We start from the raw sequence: 14,205 nt of genomic DNA on the forward strand, positions 1-14,205 counted from the left end.
AAACCTGATGAGAAGTAAGGGCATGCTAAACACTGCGTCTTTTATAACTGTGTGTTATAAGGCAAGAAACACACAAGGTCCACTCTTTGTACAATTTATTTTCTATCCACGCAGGAGAAAACACATTTCACATGACGGCTGCTGAGGAATAGAGGCATTTGAGTGCTTAACAGTGCTTATCCAAGGCAGGGAATCATTTCTGAATATGAGAAAAACATTTTAGTCAAGCACAGATGCTGCTGTTGTGAGGTACACTTCTCTACTCGAGTCTGCTTTTTCAATATTTTATGGGACTGTGTGATAAATAGAAAGGAGAGTAAACTATAGCCGTCAGTTATGGGTTCCTTCAAGGCAAACATCCACAATCAGAGCTTTTTAGAGCAAAAGTATTTTCAGTTCAGCACTATTTCACAGATACTTGGGCCAACAGTTAAAATCTGTGCTGCAAATGCCTCAAGAGAGTTCTGCTGCCTTTACTTCAAACCACATCCCTGGATCTGTGCAGAGTGCGTCCCTGCTTTGAGAGATCTCTGCAGAAGGCCCTTTGAACCAGCAGAGGGCAGTTCAAACCACAAGAGTTGTTTCTTCCTGCGCCTTGAAAGGTGACTGGCACTGTATTTGCAGTCACGATGAGACAGCAGTGACACCTCGCCAGAGAGCTTTACAAACACCTGAGGTCTGCACAATCAGACAATCCCTTCAGAATTATTTTCGTGTAAAACTGTGACTCACACTTTAATGACGACAGTTGGTTACAGTTTGACCCGGCCCAACACATTGATTTGATGCTTTACTGACCTGAAAAAGGAAGAAAGAAAGTATAGACAGTCTATACCTACAGATTCATATAATATTTCTGCTGGAATCACTGACCTTATCATACTAGATGCAATCACTGTGGCATTTCACATGATATTAAGTCTCAGTGTCTGTGCTGAATACTGGATTTAGTGACCTTAAAAGTTAATGCATTTTGATTTCATATAGCATTACTATAATGTAACATTTCTACATGACATGATATATAGTTGCTCTTTGAGAATAGTAGTTAGCAGATACAGTGGTTTAGAAATTACAGTGCTGGTGCTGTGGCTACATGTCAGAATGAGTCTGAACAGCACACCAAGTAAATTATAGCTCAATAACACTACAACTAAAAGTGAACACACTGTGCACCAGCACTTTATATATTCTTCTGTCTGCTTTATTAGTTTGTAGAAACATGGTAACATCTCAGCCATTTCAACAGCAGTTGGAAGTTAAGTGTTTTATGGATTTGAGTTTTGCCTTCAAAATAAAAGCAGGATGTCCTCTCAAAATAGTAAAATATTACTTTTGCACGAATGAAAGTCACTCAGGTGAACAGTACATTTAAGTAAGTAAACAGTAAATACATTCTTTAAGTACCTGATATTAAGCCTACTTCGGTATCAAAAGTAGTTGTCTGGCTATAATAAATACTTCATTAAATTATACATAGGCTATATTTACACATATACTCTATGCTATGGGAACCTGTTATCGGCCCAATATTCAGCATCTTTCATGTTTTTCTCTTCTCAGATTGCAAAACAAAATAAATGATTTTAAAATGCACTACTGATGCAGCATGCAATTTGTCAAGTAACTAGTAATTAATTTATGAAAGTGGACCAAAAAGTACAATGCTTCATTGTTTAGTGAAGTGGAGGAAAACTGAAATCTCAAGTAAAGTTCAAGCACAAAGTGGCTCTGATGGCTCTGATGCAACATCCTCTCACACAATGTCCTGCCTACAACACTATCTATTGGTAACACATCACATGGTTTTTAGTTTTTCTTGATTTCCAATAATCAGTATTGGCTGCGAAAAGGCCTTATCGGTCGACTTTAAACGGCTATAAAACAAAACAGAATCAACAACACAGAGAAACGAAAAGTTTGACACACACATTTCTTGTACTTGTTTCCTCTGATCTGCTGTATCAGTCAGCTCCATGAGGCGTATACAAGGCTGCTTGCGGTTACTGCTTTTATTGTGAAAAGCTCAGACCGGATGTTGCACACTGCCGCTAGCTTCACCCTGCTGCTGAACACAGACATAGACGCTTCCTCCTTATTCAGAACTTTCACAATAATAAAAGTTTCCCTCGAGTTTACTGTAAAAAAAAACAAAAACTGTTAAAAATCACTAAAGTAAGTTTGGCTTACTTCACTTCAGAGAATGCACTTCTTCTAGTGTGTTAGTGAACTCCTAAAGGAAGAGCAATGGAGGGGCTTATAATAGCCTCGTGCAGACTCCTCCCTCGGAGTTGTCCTGGGAAACACTAACAACTGTAAGAAAGTGCACTCAGTCCTGCAGTTTGTGATCGGGGAGACCGCCGCTCATCCATTTTACTCCACAGCACTGACTTTATAACATCTTACAGGACAGTTGGGCCCAGCTCCGAACCCTGCCGGTGCTCCCATCAACTAGGAGGATTATTATGCGTCCGAAATCTGCCTTTTCTTCACACTGACTGAGCTTGAGGTAAGAGGAGTCATTTCCAGTGTGGCCCGTTGTTAACTGTAGAGTCACATGAACACACCGTGGCTTTACTTCGTGTCTCTGCGTGGTGTGTGTTTGTTTTCCACGGGGAGAAGTTGTTTAATGGCTGCTGCCGGACGCTGGGTTTATTAACTTGTTGCTCGGTAGCCATGACATCCTCTCCCCGAGCCTGTAGGGCCGATGTGGGAACTTCTCACGTTTCTGTGAAGTCAGCGACAGCGACGAAGAACTCGCTAATGTCCCGCAGAAATGTAAAATGATACCGTACAAAAGCAGCCAAAGAAGGCCTGATATATTAGCTACGCAACATTTAAACTACAGGAGGAGAAGGAAAAGTATGCTAACATTAGTAGAAACTCTAGCTAGCGCATATCACGTTACAGCCATTAATGAATATAATTTTAAAAAGCGCTTAGCATTATTAAATGCGACATAATGAAGTTACTGTAATTAAAAGTATACATGAGTTATATTACAAGCAGGACACATGATCCTTTTTATCATTGTACATGTTTAGAAAAATCACGTGATGTTGAGTCACTCTGCATGTCCATGAAATCAAACTGGAAAGTTTTTAATTGTAGTCATAGGTGGAGGAATGTGACTTATGAATAGCTTTACATGATTAATCAGTTTAGATTTGCACAGCTCCATGCCTGATAAAAACAATCTTTATATAACTACTGATGGATAAAAAAAAGTGATATACTGCCCAGCTTTAACTGTCCATGTTGGATGAATTACATTACCAATAGTCTGAATAAATCTTAAATTAAAGGGGCATTGTGTAGTTTTGGAGAAGAAATGGAAACTGAATTTCGATATCGCCAGTTATTAATGAGGTAATAATATAAACTCAGAAATATAATGTTTTTACATAACTGAATAAACAAGCTGTGTAGAGGAAAAAAAAACTGGAAAGGTGGCAGGGTCTGCCACATATAAACAAAGTAAAACAGTACGAAACTGTCCTGTCTTTTAACATCAGTTTGTTTATTCAGTCACAAAATCAGAGAGAGTTTGGTTATTTAGTTTTTTAGGCATGATAAATCCATCACTGATGATCAGTGATGATTAACATTTCCTCCCCAAAACTACATAGTGCATCTTTTTAAGCACAATAAAACAATGCTTTGGTTGTTTATTGGCAATAAGGGAAGTTCAACTGCACAAGCTTTATTTTATGCTAGTGGGAGGCTCTGCACACATGTTAAGGGAGACAGTGGCCTTCTAATTCATTTACACTCGCTTGACCTCACCCACTTAAACACGTTCAAAGGACCAGGCGCATAAACATGGCAGCCCTCTGGTTTCCCACGTTGTAACACACCCTTAAGTTCGCTCAGAAGTCACATCTTCTTCACTTCCAGGATCACTCGGACCACATCCCACTCTGGGAACTTTAAACTCCTCCAGTGCAGATGCTCAGAAGATGGATTACTTGTTGAAATTCAGATACTTGAGGGAAACTTGTGCTCAGACTGTAAAAATCCAACATTTTGCCACTATCCAGTGTCTTTCAAAATGATCTTCTGCCTACAAATTGACACTGATCTGACAAGAGATTGAATGCTTTAAACCCGCACTAACACCCACGACAATAACATTGGATCCTTGGATCCCACACTAATGTTTGATCTTCAATACAATGTTAACCTGTAATCTGAGAAAACAAGCCCAAGGTGAAGGAACAGCTTGGAGGATTTGAGTATCTGGAGCCTCTTTTATTACCTCCTACGTCACATGTATATGGATTATGAAGACTGGACACAGTTGTTAACAGCCCTCCAGCTCAGTGGCAGGACCCTTACAGTCACTGCTTTTGACTCATTTTGTGAGAAGCATCTGTTGCTCGCGCCGTCATTTCAGAGATTTCTTACAGTCATGGTTGACTCAGTACATCTGACTCTGGAGTCTATCTAGCAGTCCAGTCATCTTCCTTTTCTGTGAGACCATGTACATACTTTTCACTTTGTAAGCGGCCTGTAAATCAGAGCCACTGCCTTTGACTTGAGCTATTCACCATCCTCCTACTCTATTCTGCAGAGGAGGTGACTGTGAGAAAGGGAAATAAACCTGTTTTCACTACTTCCTCAAGCTTTCAAAGGTGTGTCTTCTTTACAGTAACATTTCAAATACTTTGTTAATGTTTAATTTTAAAGTGACAATCTTGAAGATTTTCTCAAGCAGCAACTGCAGGCGTATTTTGTGTGTGACATCAGTCAGTTGTCAGCTTTGCGAGGCCTCCATAACAACACTAGTGATGTCTTCTGAGATGGTAATTATAACACTTACTGTAGACTGAAATAAAAAATGGTTGCTATAAAAGTAACGTTGTGTACACACTTATTCATTTTCTAACATTAGGCTAACTTATTCTGGACATTGTGATGCGAACCACCTATTGTCTCTGGCGGACCAACCCCTGCTGCATGAACGCGTCAGTAACTGTGAGCCGCTTGTGATAACTTCCAGGAAAGCTGCCAGCGACACCCAGTGTACATCTTTCATCAGTGGGCCATTGGCTCAATCATCAGTGTGTTACTTCGGCGATAGATAGGGATTTAAGAGATATTTATTTACATGAAAATCTTCGGGATTATTACTTTAGTGTCTTTGCTCTAACATACAGTTCCAAACTGGCACTCCCATGGCAGCCGCAGTGATCTTCTGGCTACAGAGCAGCTCTACTGAAGACTGTCAGCTCTTTATTAGTCTGTTGGCCTGTTGTAGAGGGAGCCGGTCTAGTAAGTCCTTAGATTTGAACTACTAACCAACCACATCATTGACAGTCCTCTGGCACATTTGAACTCTTTACTGCAGTAACATGTTTGTATGGTATGTTTGTGTAATGCGACACAATTTGAAAAAAATGTACTTTTCCTGGCCTGGTGATTTTAATGCATTGTATGTATTTTCTACCACTAGGTAGTCATTGAGTTTAGTCACATTCACCGACTTCCTTCAAAGCAACAGGCGACCAAATGGAATGAAACATTACCTTGAATAAAATTAGAATTTCTCTGAATTTGAACAATGTTGGTAACCTTTGGGATATTTTAAGTACACAGCAAAATATATAACAAAGGTTGTTTTGAGAACATTTCAATGCTGATATGTTTCGTATATCTTTTAGTGGACAAAAGGTTTAGAGCTATAACTCAAGTATCAGTCTTTAAAGTAGTATAATCTTAAATATCAGGACCATCATGCAGTCAGGGTATCACTGGATACGCAAGTCTGTAATCATGATCTTATTGTGCAAAGAAATACAAAAGTTAGACTTCCATTTCTTTAAACAAAGGCTTATTTGTCTAAACTCTCTGGGTGTCTCTTCCAGCAAACTTTAGGCTCACTTGTGAGGCTGTCCCAGCCAGAAATATGTGTTTAGCTCCAACAAGAGACAAATGAAAGGGGAGTTGGCCTCCCATTTAGAGTACTGTAAATTACCATGAGGATTCTTCTGGCTCCAAGCTGAACCCAGCCAATTTCTCATCTTCACAAAACCCCTAATTTAATGATGATGGAGGATATGCACAGTGTCAGCCTTGTAATTACACTGTATTTAGTATAGAATGGAAGCATTAGAGGAAGTCTTACAGGTACTAGTCCATGTAGTGCTGTCTCAGGCATGGGTTTTGTATGCCTGGGAGGGCGGCTGCTGAATTCCCTGCTGATACTCACAATAAAGCCTTGACTTAGTTTTTGTTAAGACTGGAATCGCTGGAATCCTCTCAGCACGCCAAACAGCAGCCACACTCGCTGTTCCAAAACAGCGGCCATCTCTGCAGCTTGTATAAATGTTGTGCCCCGGAGTAGTGTCTCTCTCTTTTCTCTAGGGACTTATCGGGCAGACTTTGTTGTTAATTGTTACTGCGCCTGTGGTGCCACCACTTCTTTGTACAAAGTAATGTTCAAAACTTTGCCAGCCTGAAGTTTGTCTTAAAAGAGAATGTGACATTTTACAAATCTCTCATGTGAAAATATGCAGGAGGTAGATAGGAAGGTGGTTTGAAAGATTATCCTGTTACCAATGGAAGCGCAAGGTGTCATGTGAAATTATACATACTGAATACTGAAACGAAACCACAGTAGAACTTTATTGAAGCTAATTTGGTAGCCTTGATAGCCTTCCGCTTAATTAATTCAAAATAAACATAAACAAACTAGTAGTCTATTTTCTTTAGATTAAATTGTTTTTGACCCTATTAGTTTGCACTGAAATTAATTAATTAAAATGAATTAAAATGAATACCGACTCTTCTGCCCGAAAAACAGCGTCCAGACCGAGACTTCAGTGAACTTTCCCTGGAAAACGGCCTCTGTCCCCGCGAGTGAGTCAGACAGCTTTCAGTTTACTGATGGCGATTATGTAATTATGTAATTAAGAGGTAAAAACCTAACTTTGTCACTTTCCAGGATGTTTGGTGGGTCAGGATTTTATTCACTACACATTATAACAGCATCCTTAAGATTATAAATTGACAGGGGGGACACCGGGGAAACACCTTGAAAACACACCGGCATCATCATCATGACGTGTACCGTCACTCCTCTTTAGGAGCCACAACGCCGGCTTTCTGTGTGAATTACACAGCGGTTCATCTTTAAGGTGGAGATGCCTTGCTCTGTGTGAATCATCATCGCCGCAGAATTGGCGAACCAACGCTGCGGAGATAATGCGGCGTCGCTGTGTAAAAAGGGCTAATGTGTAAATGTTAGACGTCTCCATATGGACAGAAATAAAGCTTTTGTGTGCAGACCCACCAGGAAGCAAATGCAAAACAAACAGAACACAGGGGGGCTCAAATACAGCAGTGCAAATAGATACTGGCAGAAACTAGATTGTCAGGGTGGATGGGGTACAAACTAGCTGGGTTATTTACTGTTGGGCTCAAAGCTCTCTGGAAGAGGTTTCCTGTATATCTACTGAAATCTGATTTCACTATGTATACCGGGGATGTTTCTTACCTGTGAATGCAATCCAGTCACGTGCTATGTGGATGCAAGGTACAAGTAATACCAGGTATAAAGAAGGCCCCCGAGCCTCTGTGTGCTCACTCAGGGCTTTCTGTGCTGAGCAGCGGGACGAGGCTCAAGTTTGCTCTCAGGTGTCTGCACTGCAAAATGTACTGCTCATACTGTGTGTATGCCACTTACCAATACTCATGTTCTGATGTATATCTGCCATGATACTCAGGCATGTCAACTTGGCATGACTGAAAGGGGCTTTGCGTAGTTTAAAGACTTTAGAATTTATTACAGTCAAACATACCATGAGATATTTTCCCTAAATAGGAATTTTACATCAAATCTGAAAAATCCAGCATGTTGTTTGGGAATTCTTGCTTTCAACTTGAAGGCATGTTCAGATACCCCAAACAGCAAGACTCCTCTGTGCTGGTTTAAGTAATGCATTCTGCCCCATACACAGTACATTTGAAAAATTGTATACCTTTACAAGATAGCAATATTTGAGAGAAGAAAACCGGGTAGAGAGAGATATACCATTAATGTCCCCAGCCACATTAGAATCAGGGACATTGCGGTTTATAGTTGGCATCTAAACCCCGAAAACAAAGAGGCACCACAAAAAAGTAGATTTTTAAGGCTCTTTCAAAAGGTGTGAGACTCTTTCCTTCAACTGAAAAAAGTCAGCTGGAGTGATGTAAAGTTAAGAGTGCTCTACCTCTGTAAAGCTATGAGGCACTTGTACTGTCCTTGAGTATTTGTTTATACTGGTACTCCACTAGATTTATGAGAGAAATTGATGTTTTATTAGACTAAATGTATAGCTTATGAATTCAGATGCAAATAAAATTCCCCGAATAAAAAGCTGCAACATCAAAGCACTGCTTCCATCAAAATGTACTGACAGGGATAGTTTTAAATGAGTAGTACTTTCACTTTTGACACTATAAGTACATTATTCAATTTGGTGATTGAATCAATGCACAGATAAATAATGTGCAGGAATTACTATTTTCTTTTTTAATGATATTTTTTCAGCCTTTATTGATAGTACAGCTGAAGATGTGACAGGAAACAGGATGAGAGATAGGGGGGGAGTGACACGCGGCAAAGGGCCCCAGGCCGGGACTCAAACCCAGGGCCGCCACAGCGAGGACAAAGCCTCTGCACATGGGACGCCCGCTCTACCAACTAAGCTAAACGGCGCTGCAGAATTCCTATTTTTGGTTGGAATTGAAAACCTTGAGCAACCAAATTTTTGACATTTATGTTTGAATCATGACTTTATTACTTAATTATCAAAATCAATGCAGATTATCTTTCTGTCAGTGGACTAACTTCAAGTACTTAACTAATCATTGCAGCTTTACTGCGGATATATTGCACTTTTATATTTAATATTTATTTATATTTATGTTTAATTGTACAACTCATTCATTACCAATATGTAATGTTTCCCCGTTATTAAATGGCTGAGGCTGAGCAGCTGTTGGCCATGCTGTTTCATTTTTTTTACATCAACACCAAAAAATTGTCAGCGGCCCTCTCTGTATACCATCTTAGCATGAAAATGTCACTACAGAGGATTATTTAGTATGGTTTTTTGAGTAATGTGTAACTGCACATGCTCCAGACTACAACATTTTGATAAAGGTCTGTTTAGAAAGCAGAGGCAGGACTGTCGCAGCAGACACCTGACCTGTGGCCTGTAGGCTCCGCCTCTCCCCTCTGACATCAGGGCTTTGATCTGCCTACTGTCTGTGTTAGCACAAAGCCATATTTAGCTCAGTGTAATCAGTGTGGTGAGAGCCTGCATGCCCGCTACTGAGGATACCTGCCTAGTATAAACACACCTGCTCTCTCTGGTGGATTTAAAGTGAATTTAATGTGCACCTGATAGAGCCTGCCAGCGGCCATCGTCCTCAAACAGACTGTGGGTAAGGATTCCATTGAAGCCTCAATGTGCTGTTTAGTTAGATGAGACAAATTCCTTTTTAAAAGTTGCTCCGCAAGTTTGAGGTGACAGAGTCAAAGAACCAATCAACAAGCAGCTTTTAGGTTGTATTCAAATGCATTATTGATTCTGAAGGTTTTCTTCCTTTGTTTATGTTTTTTTGATAGCATTCCCCAGGGCAAAGATGAACCTACTGTGCCTAGCAACGTGCGCCTCAGTGATAAAGCTTAATGGCTTTGATAACGTGTGACCAAAGAGTCTACCGTTAAATTAAGTCCTAATTAGGCTTATGGGAAATTCTGTATTTTATATCTGCGCCCACATTTCCTCCAAAACCTTGTTTGTTTAAGTTATGAATAAATGCCTAAACAGTAGCCAATGTAAATGTTTATTTTTAAAAAAAATGATGATTTTATTCTCATTTTATTTTAAACAGTTTAACACAAAAGTTCCTCCATATACTGAAAAAGATGATCTACTTTCTTACAAAGCATTTCCCATTCACACACAATCACTGTAATATTGAGTATGATCTACATTGCTCGCATTTCTTTCAAGGTGGTCTGTGTCTTACTGTTTTGTTCTCCACTTAAATTTTCTAAGTCTTGCTCACATGGTTTCATTGTGCATGTAAAAGCTGTGACTGGTCACATGTAATGGGTGTGCTGGGTATAGAGACAGGGACCTGAATGTAGGAACTGAAATTGTCTCATTTTGTGAGAATTTAGCCTCAGTCACAATCTGTATAGAGGTGCATTGTGATGGACCACATGATAATTACTTTGAATGGGGTACTTTTAAGACAAAAAGTATTGTGCAAGGACCAATTTTGCAAGATCAAAATAACGTCAAAAAGGGAAAAGCAGAGGCGAGGATAGCCTGACCTTTAGTCATAAGATTTATCATAATGCAATGCAGTGGCTTGGTAAATGCCCACGAATTATAATATAACATAATATAATGTAAGCCACACCTCCAGACTTAAAAATGTGAAGTCTAAAGGCCATGAAGAGATAACCCTCATGACATCTTTTTTATGATGGCTGAACTGAGCTTCATGTATAGAAAAGGTGAAATTTCCTTTAAAATAGCTGAAGCATGTGGCCAGTTGCTTGAGTGTTCTTAAACAAGCAACAGTTAGCTGTAGAGGTTGACTACTTCAGCATATATTTAATTCACAAGTATTATTGTCATTTAGAAGTCCACCCATTTAGCCATTTCCTGTTTGAGAAATTGAGCATTCTTGTGGGCTGAGATGACTGTTGTGTAGACCGGGGACCAGTGGGGGAAGTGGGAGACTCATGCAAATCATTGGCAATTCAGTTCCCAAAACCACTGTGCTGGCTTTAGTTTCTCACTTCTTCTTCAAATCTGAACAGTTTCTAAAGAAACAGAGTGGGTTGACTTGAGTCATCTGGTTGCAGAATAACACGATGGAAAGACCCTAGAGAGGTCACCAGTACATCACTTAGTAAACACACAAACGCATGCATATTTCTGGGCAATTTAGAGTTTCTATTTGACCAGACTTGCATGTCTCAGCTTCTCATGGAAGGAACCAGACCTGAGAGTTTCCTGCTATGAGACAACAGTACTAAATAGATACCAATAACAATCACAGCTCCGGTGATGTACATACTTTTATTGTTTATGTTTCAACATTGCACAGTGACACAATTCAATCAAAGTCAGTTTATTTATTGATAAACATCAGCCATTACTGTGGTGTGGGTGATGGTAATGTGATCAGGCTTGCTGCGAGGCTGAGGTTTGCACTACTCAGGATTCTCTGGTCTAAACCTCTTACCTCCCAAATAGGACGAACAGCCACTTTCTTTTTCTAAAGACTGTGACGTCTCCCAGCATCTCTCTCTGTTTTATTTGCTTCTCGGTTCCCATTTTGTCTTCTTTTCAGTGTCAGTTTGTTATTTCCCACACCATCGCTGAATGACTAAGCGCATTGAGTTGACAGTGAAATACCATATTGATCATCTTGAGAGATTTTGTAGCAGTCTCTGCCTCAGTATATAAGTAGAAATCCCCATCGCTCTCCTTGCTATTGCACCCCAGATCCAGTGAGGAATTGGTTGAAAGAGAATTTGACATTTTGGGATTTTTTCCCTGTTTGCTTTCTTGCCAAGAGTTAGACTGATACTACTCACATGTTAGAATGTTTGGTATGAAGCAACCATCAGCAGTCATCTTGCTTTGTTTAGCTGGGCATAACATTTTAAAAAGGGGAAACAACTCGGCTAGGTTTGCTCAAATGCAATAAAACCTGCCTTCCAGTACTCCTAATACACACTGATTAACACATATCTTGTTCGTTTTATCTATACAAAACCTAAAATGTAAAACGCCTCACTGTTTTATATGGGTTATGTACCTGTCGTTTTCTTGGCCGGGACCAGGATTTTCAACTGGCTTAGAAATTGTTATAACTCAAAGTAACACTACAAAGTTTTTATATGTTGGTGTTTTCGCACAATTTAACCAGAAGATGCAACTCTTATTAAAATTTAGATGTGCTTTGGACAGAGCTAGGCTAGCTTTTCTTCCTGTTGTCTTTGTGTGAAGGTAAGCTAGCCGACTGCTAGCTTCATATGTACTATACGCCATATATTGTGTTTTATTCACAGAATGGTGAAGGCATGTCCAGTCCAAATCTAACTGTGATTGGCATACCCTGATATTTTTAGCCAAACCAATTTAACTTCTAATGCCTAAACCTAATGAAACCAATCAACAAAGGCAATAGGTATGAGCCAACAGAAGAGGACTCCAGACTTACTTTTATGACCACAGTCCTTTCTTAACTTTCTTAGTCCTGCTGTGTGTTTAGCTTCATTATATGTCAGCAGTATTGGAACTTACATTTTTCTGGGTTGTAGATTCTAAAAACTAATAGCCACCTTTTTGCAATCATACTTTTGTGTAACATTTATCTTGGTTTAAAAACAAAACAAAACAACAATACAGGTATGAAGTCTTTACCTAAAATTCTTAATTATGGCTATCCATTTTTAATTCTCTGTATGAAGAAATGCACAGTATAATGTCTCAATACTAGAACTGTAAACAGTACTCTAAAGGACTTTAAAAACGTATGAAGTGATTCCTTCTTAAACTGAATTAAATAATAGAAATTGAATTACAAAAATAGAAAGATTGTCCAAGTTAAGAATTAGGAGCGTCATCAATTTTCTTTGAAAACTTTGCATCTTTAAGCTTTTCAGATAGACATTGGCTAAACACTGTGGCAAGGCCGTTTGTGTTCAAATGGCTGGCATGCCAATTTGAAACAGGCATTTGACATGGCAGTTTTGTATTAGGATAGCTTTTTACACAGATCGACCAGTGGCTGAGCCATTGTTAATGACAAATAATGTTCTGCTATGAATGTGCAGACATATTTTTAACTACCCTTTTTCTGCACTGAATATGACGCTTAAACCAGATCACAAACAAATCACATGTGTACTTTTTTTCTAAGATAGTCATATGCACAAAATGTGTTACTAGGCTGAAGTACTGTAAAGGTAGGAACACACCGGCCCAACCGTTGGACGTCTGAAGCGTTTGGAGAGGATCGTACGAGGTCGGGAACAAATATGTTTGGTGTGTTCAGCTGTGTCGGAAGCTTTCGGAGCCGCGCGGACGTTGTCGGATCCGACTGAGCATGCGAAGTCTGAGGAGGAGGGCCGTCGGACGTCTGAGCCATTGGATTCTCTGATTGGTTGTGTGCCAGCTGAATGGCCGTTCTGATTGGCGGTGTGCTGGTGAATCAGCGCGGTGTGTGGGAGGGGCGGAATACTGTGTGCGCTTTGTTTTTCTATGTACTCCGTTCCGTCATTCCCCGTTTTCATGTTTTGCAGTACTGGCACGAGACTAGTTGTTATGTCCGTTCAGGACGAATTAATTCTTGTTCGTCTGGTAATGCCTCGCTGCATGTTTAGTATGCAGCTGTTTTTATCGAAAATAGTTAAGTTTCGTTTTGATCGAAAGTAAAGAGAGTTGCGTGCACACGCCTCTCGTTTACAACTCACAACACAAGCGCCACCCGCTTGTACACGCTACTGTGGAGTAGGCAGTACGTCGAAGCGGTGTGTTCAATGCAACTTTTCGGCCGAACGGGTCAGACAAGAGGCAATGGAGTGGTCGGAGAGTGGTCGGATAAGGCAGTTGGACGTCTGGGCGGTGTGTGGGGGCCTTAAGCCCTAGGCGGACTAGCAGCAGCACAGGCGTTTTGGTGCCCTGACAGGTCAGTTGTATCAGTTAAATGCTCTCTATCTTAGAATCCCATGTCAAAATTACTAACCCGACTTTGGCCAGTGACGGGTAATTTCCCACCCTGAATGTCAGCTCTGTTAGCTTTATTAGCTCTGTAAGCTGTAAACTATTAGCTTAACATACCTCAGAACTCTGGTGCCCACTGGCTGCTAACAACTAACAGCGAGCCAACTAGCTCTCCTATTCAACAGGGATTTTTCGTTCACAGTGTAGAATCATGGACAAAAAGGGTAAATTCCACATTGATGGAGTTTGCTGTGTCCTTTTTAGGATGTCAACCTTTCAATATTGTGGTATGTCTTGCACCAAGCAACTAGCCAGTGATGGTAATAATAATACGAGAAGATGTGCTCTGTTATAGTCAGCTTACCGTTATGTTTGTCTATTGCTAAGCAGTAGGTACGCATACAAACATACATTCATCCATTCGTCCCAAAAACATTCTCCTATCAACCCCGGGATG

At 40.1% G+C, this 14,205-nt stretch overlaps 1 protein-coding gene across 11 annotated transcripts in view; it reads left to right on the forward strand.

Annotated features, from left to right (window-relative positions):
- The first annotated feature begins 2,202 nt into the window (after positions 1-2,202).
- akap13 (A-kinase anchoring protein 13) overlaps positions 2,203-14,205 on the forward strand; it is a 120,932-nt gene continuing 108,929 nt past the window's right edge. For 9 of the 11 annotated variants that reach the window (XM_030413978.1, XM_030413980.1, XM_030413981.1 and 6 more), the window contains exon 1: positions 2,322-2,509. The gene's annotated coding sequence lies outside the window, so the exon portion shown is untranslated. The other 2 variants (XM_030413976.1, XM_030413977.1) reach the window with 2 other exon arrangements.

The sequence above is a fragment of the Sparus aurata genome, chromosome 4, assembly GCF_900880675.1.
Source record: "Sparus aurata chromosome 4, fSpaAur1.1, whole genome shotgun sequence".
Taxonomy (NCBI): Eukaryota; Metazoa; Chordata; class Actinopteri; order Spariformes; family Sparidae; genus Sparus; species Sparus aurata.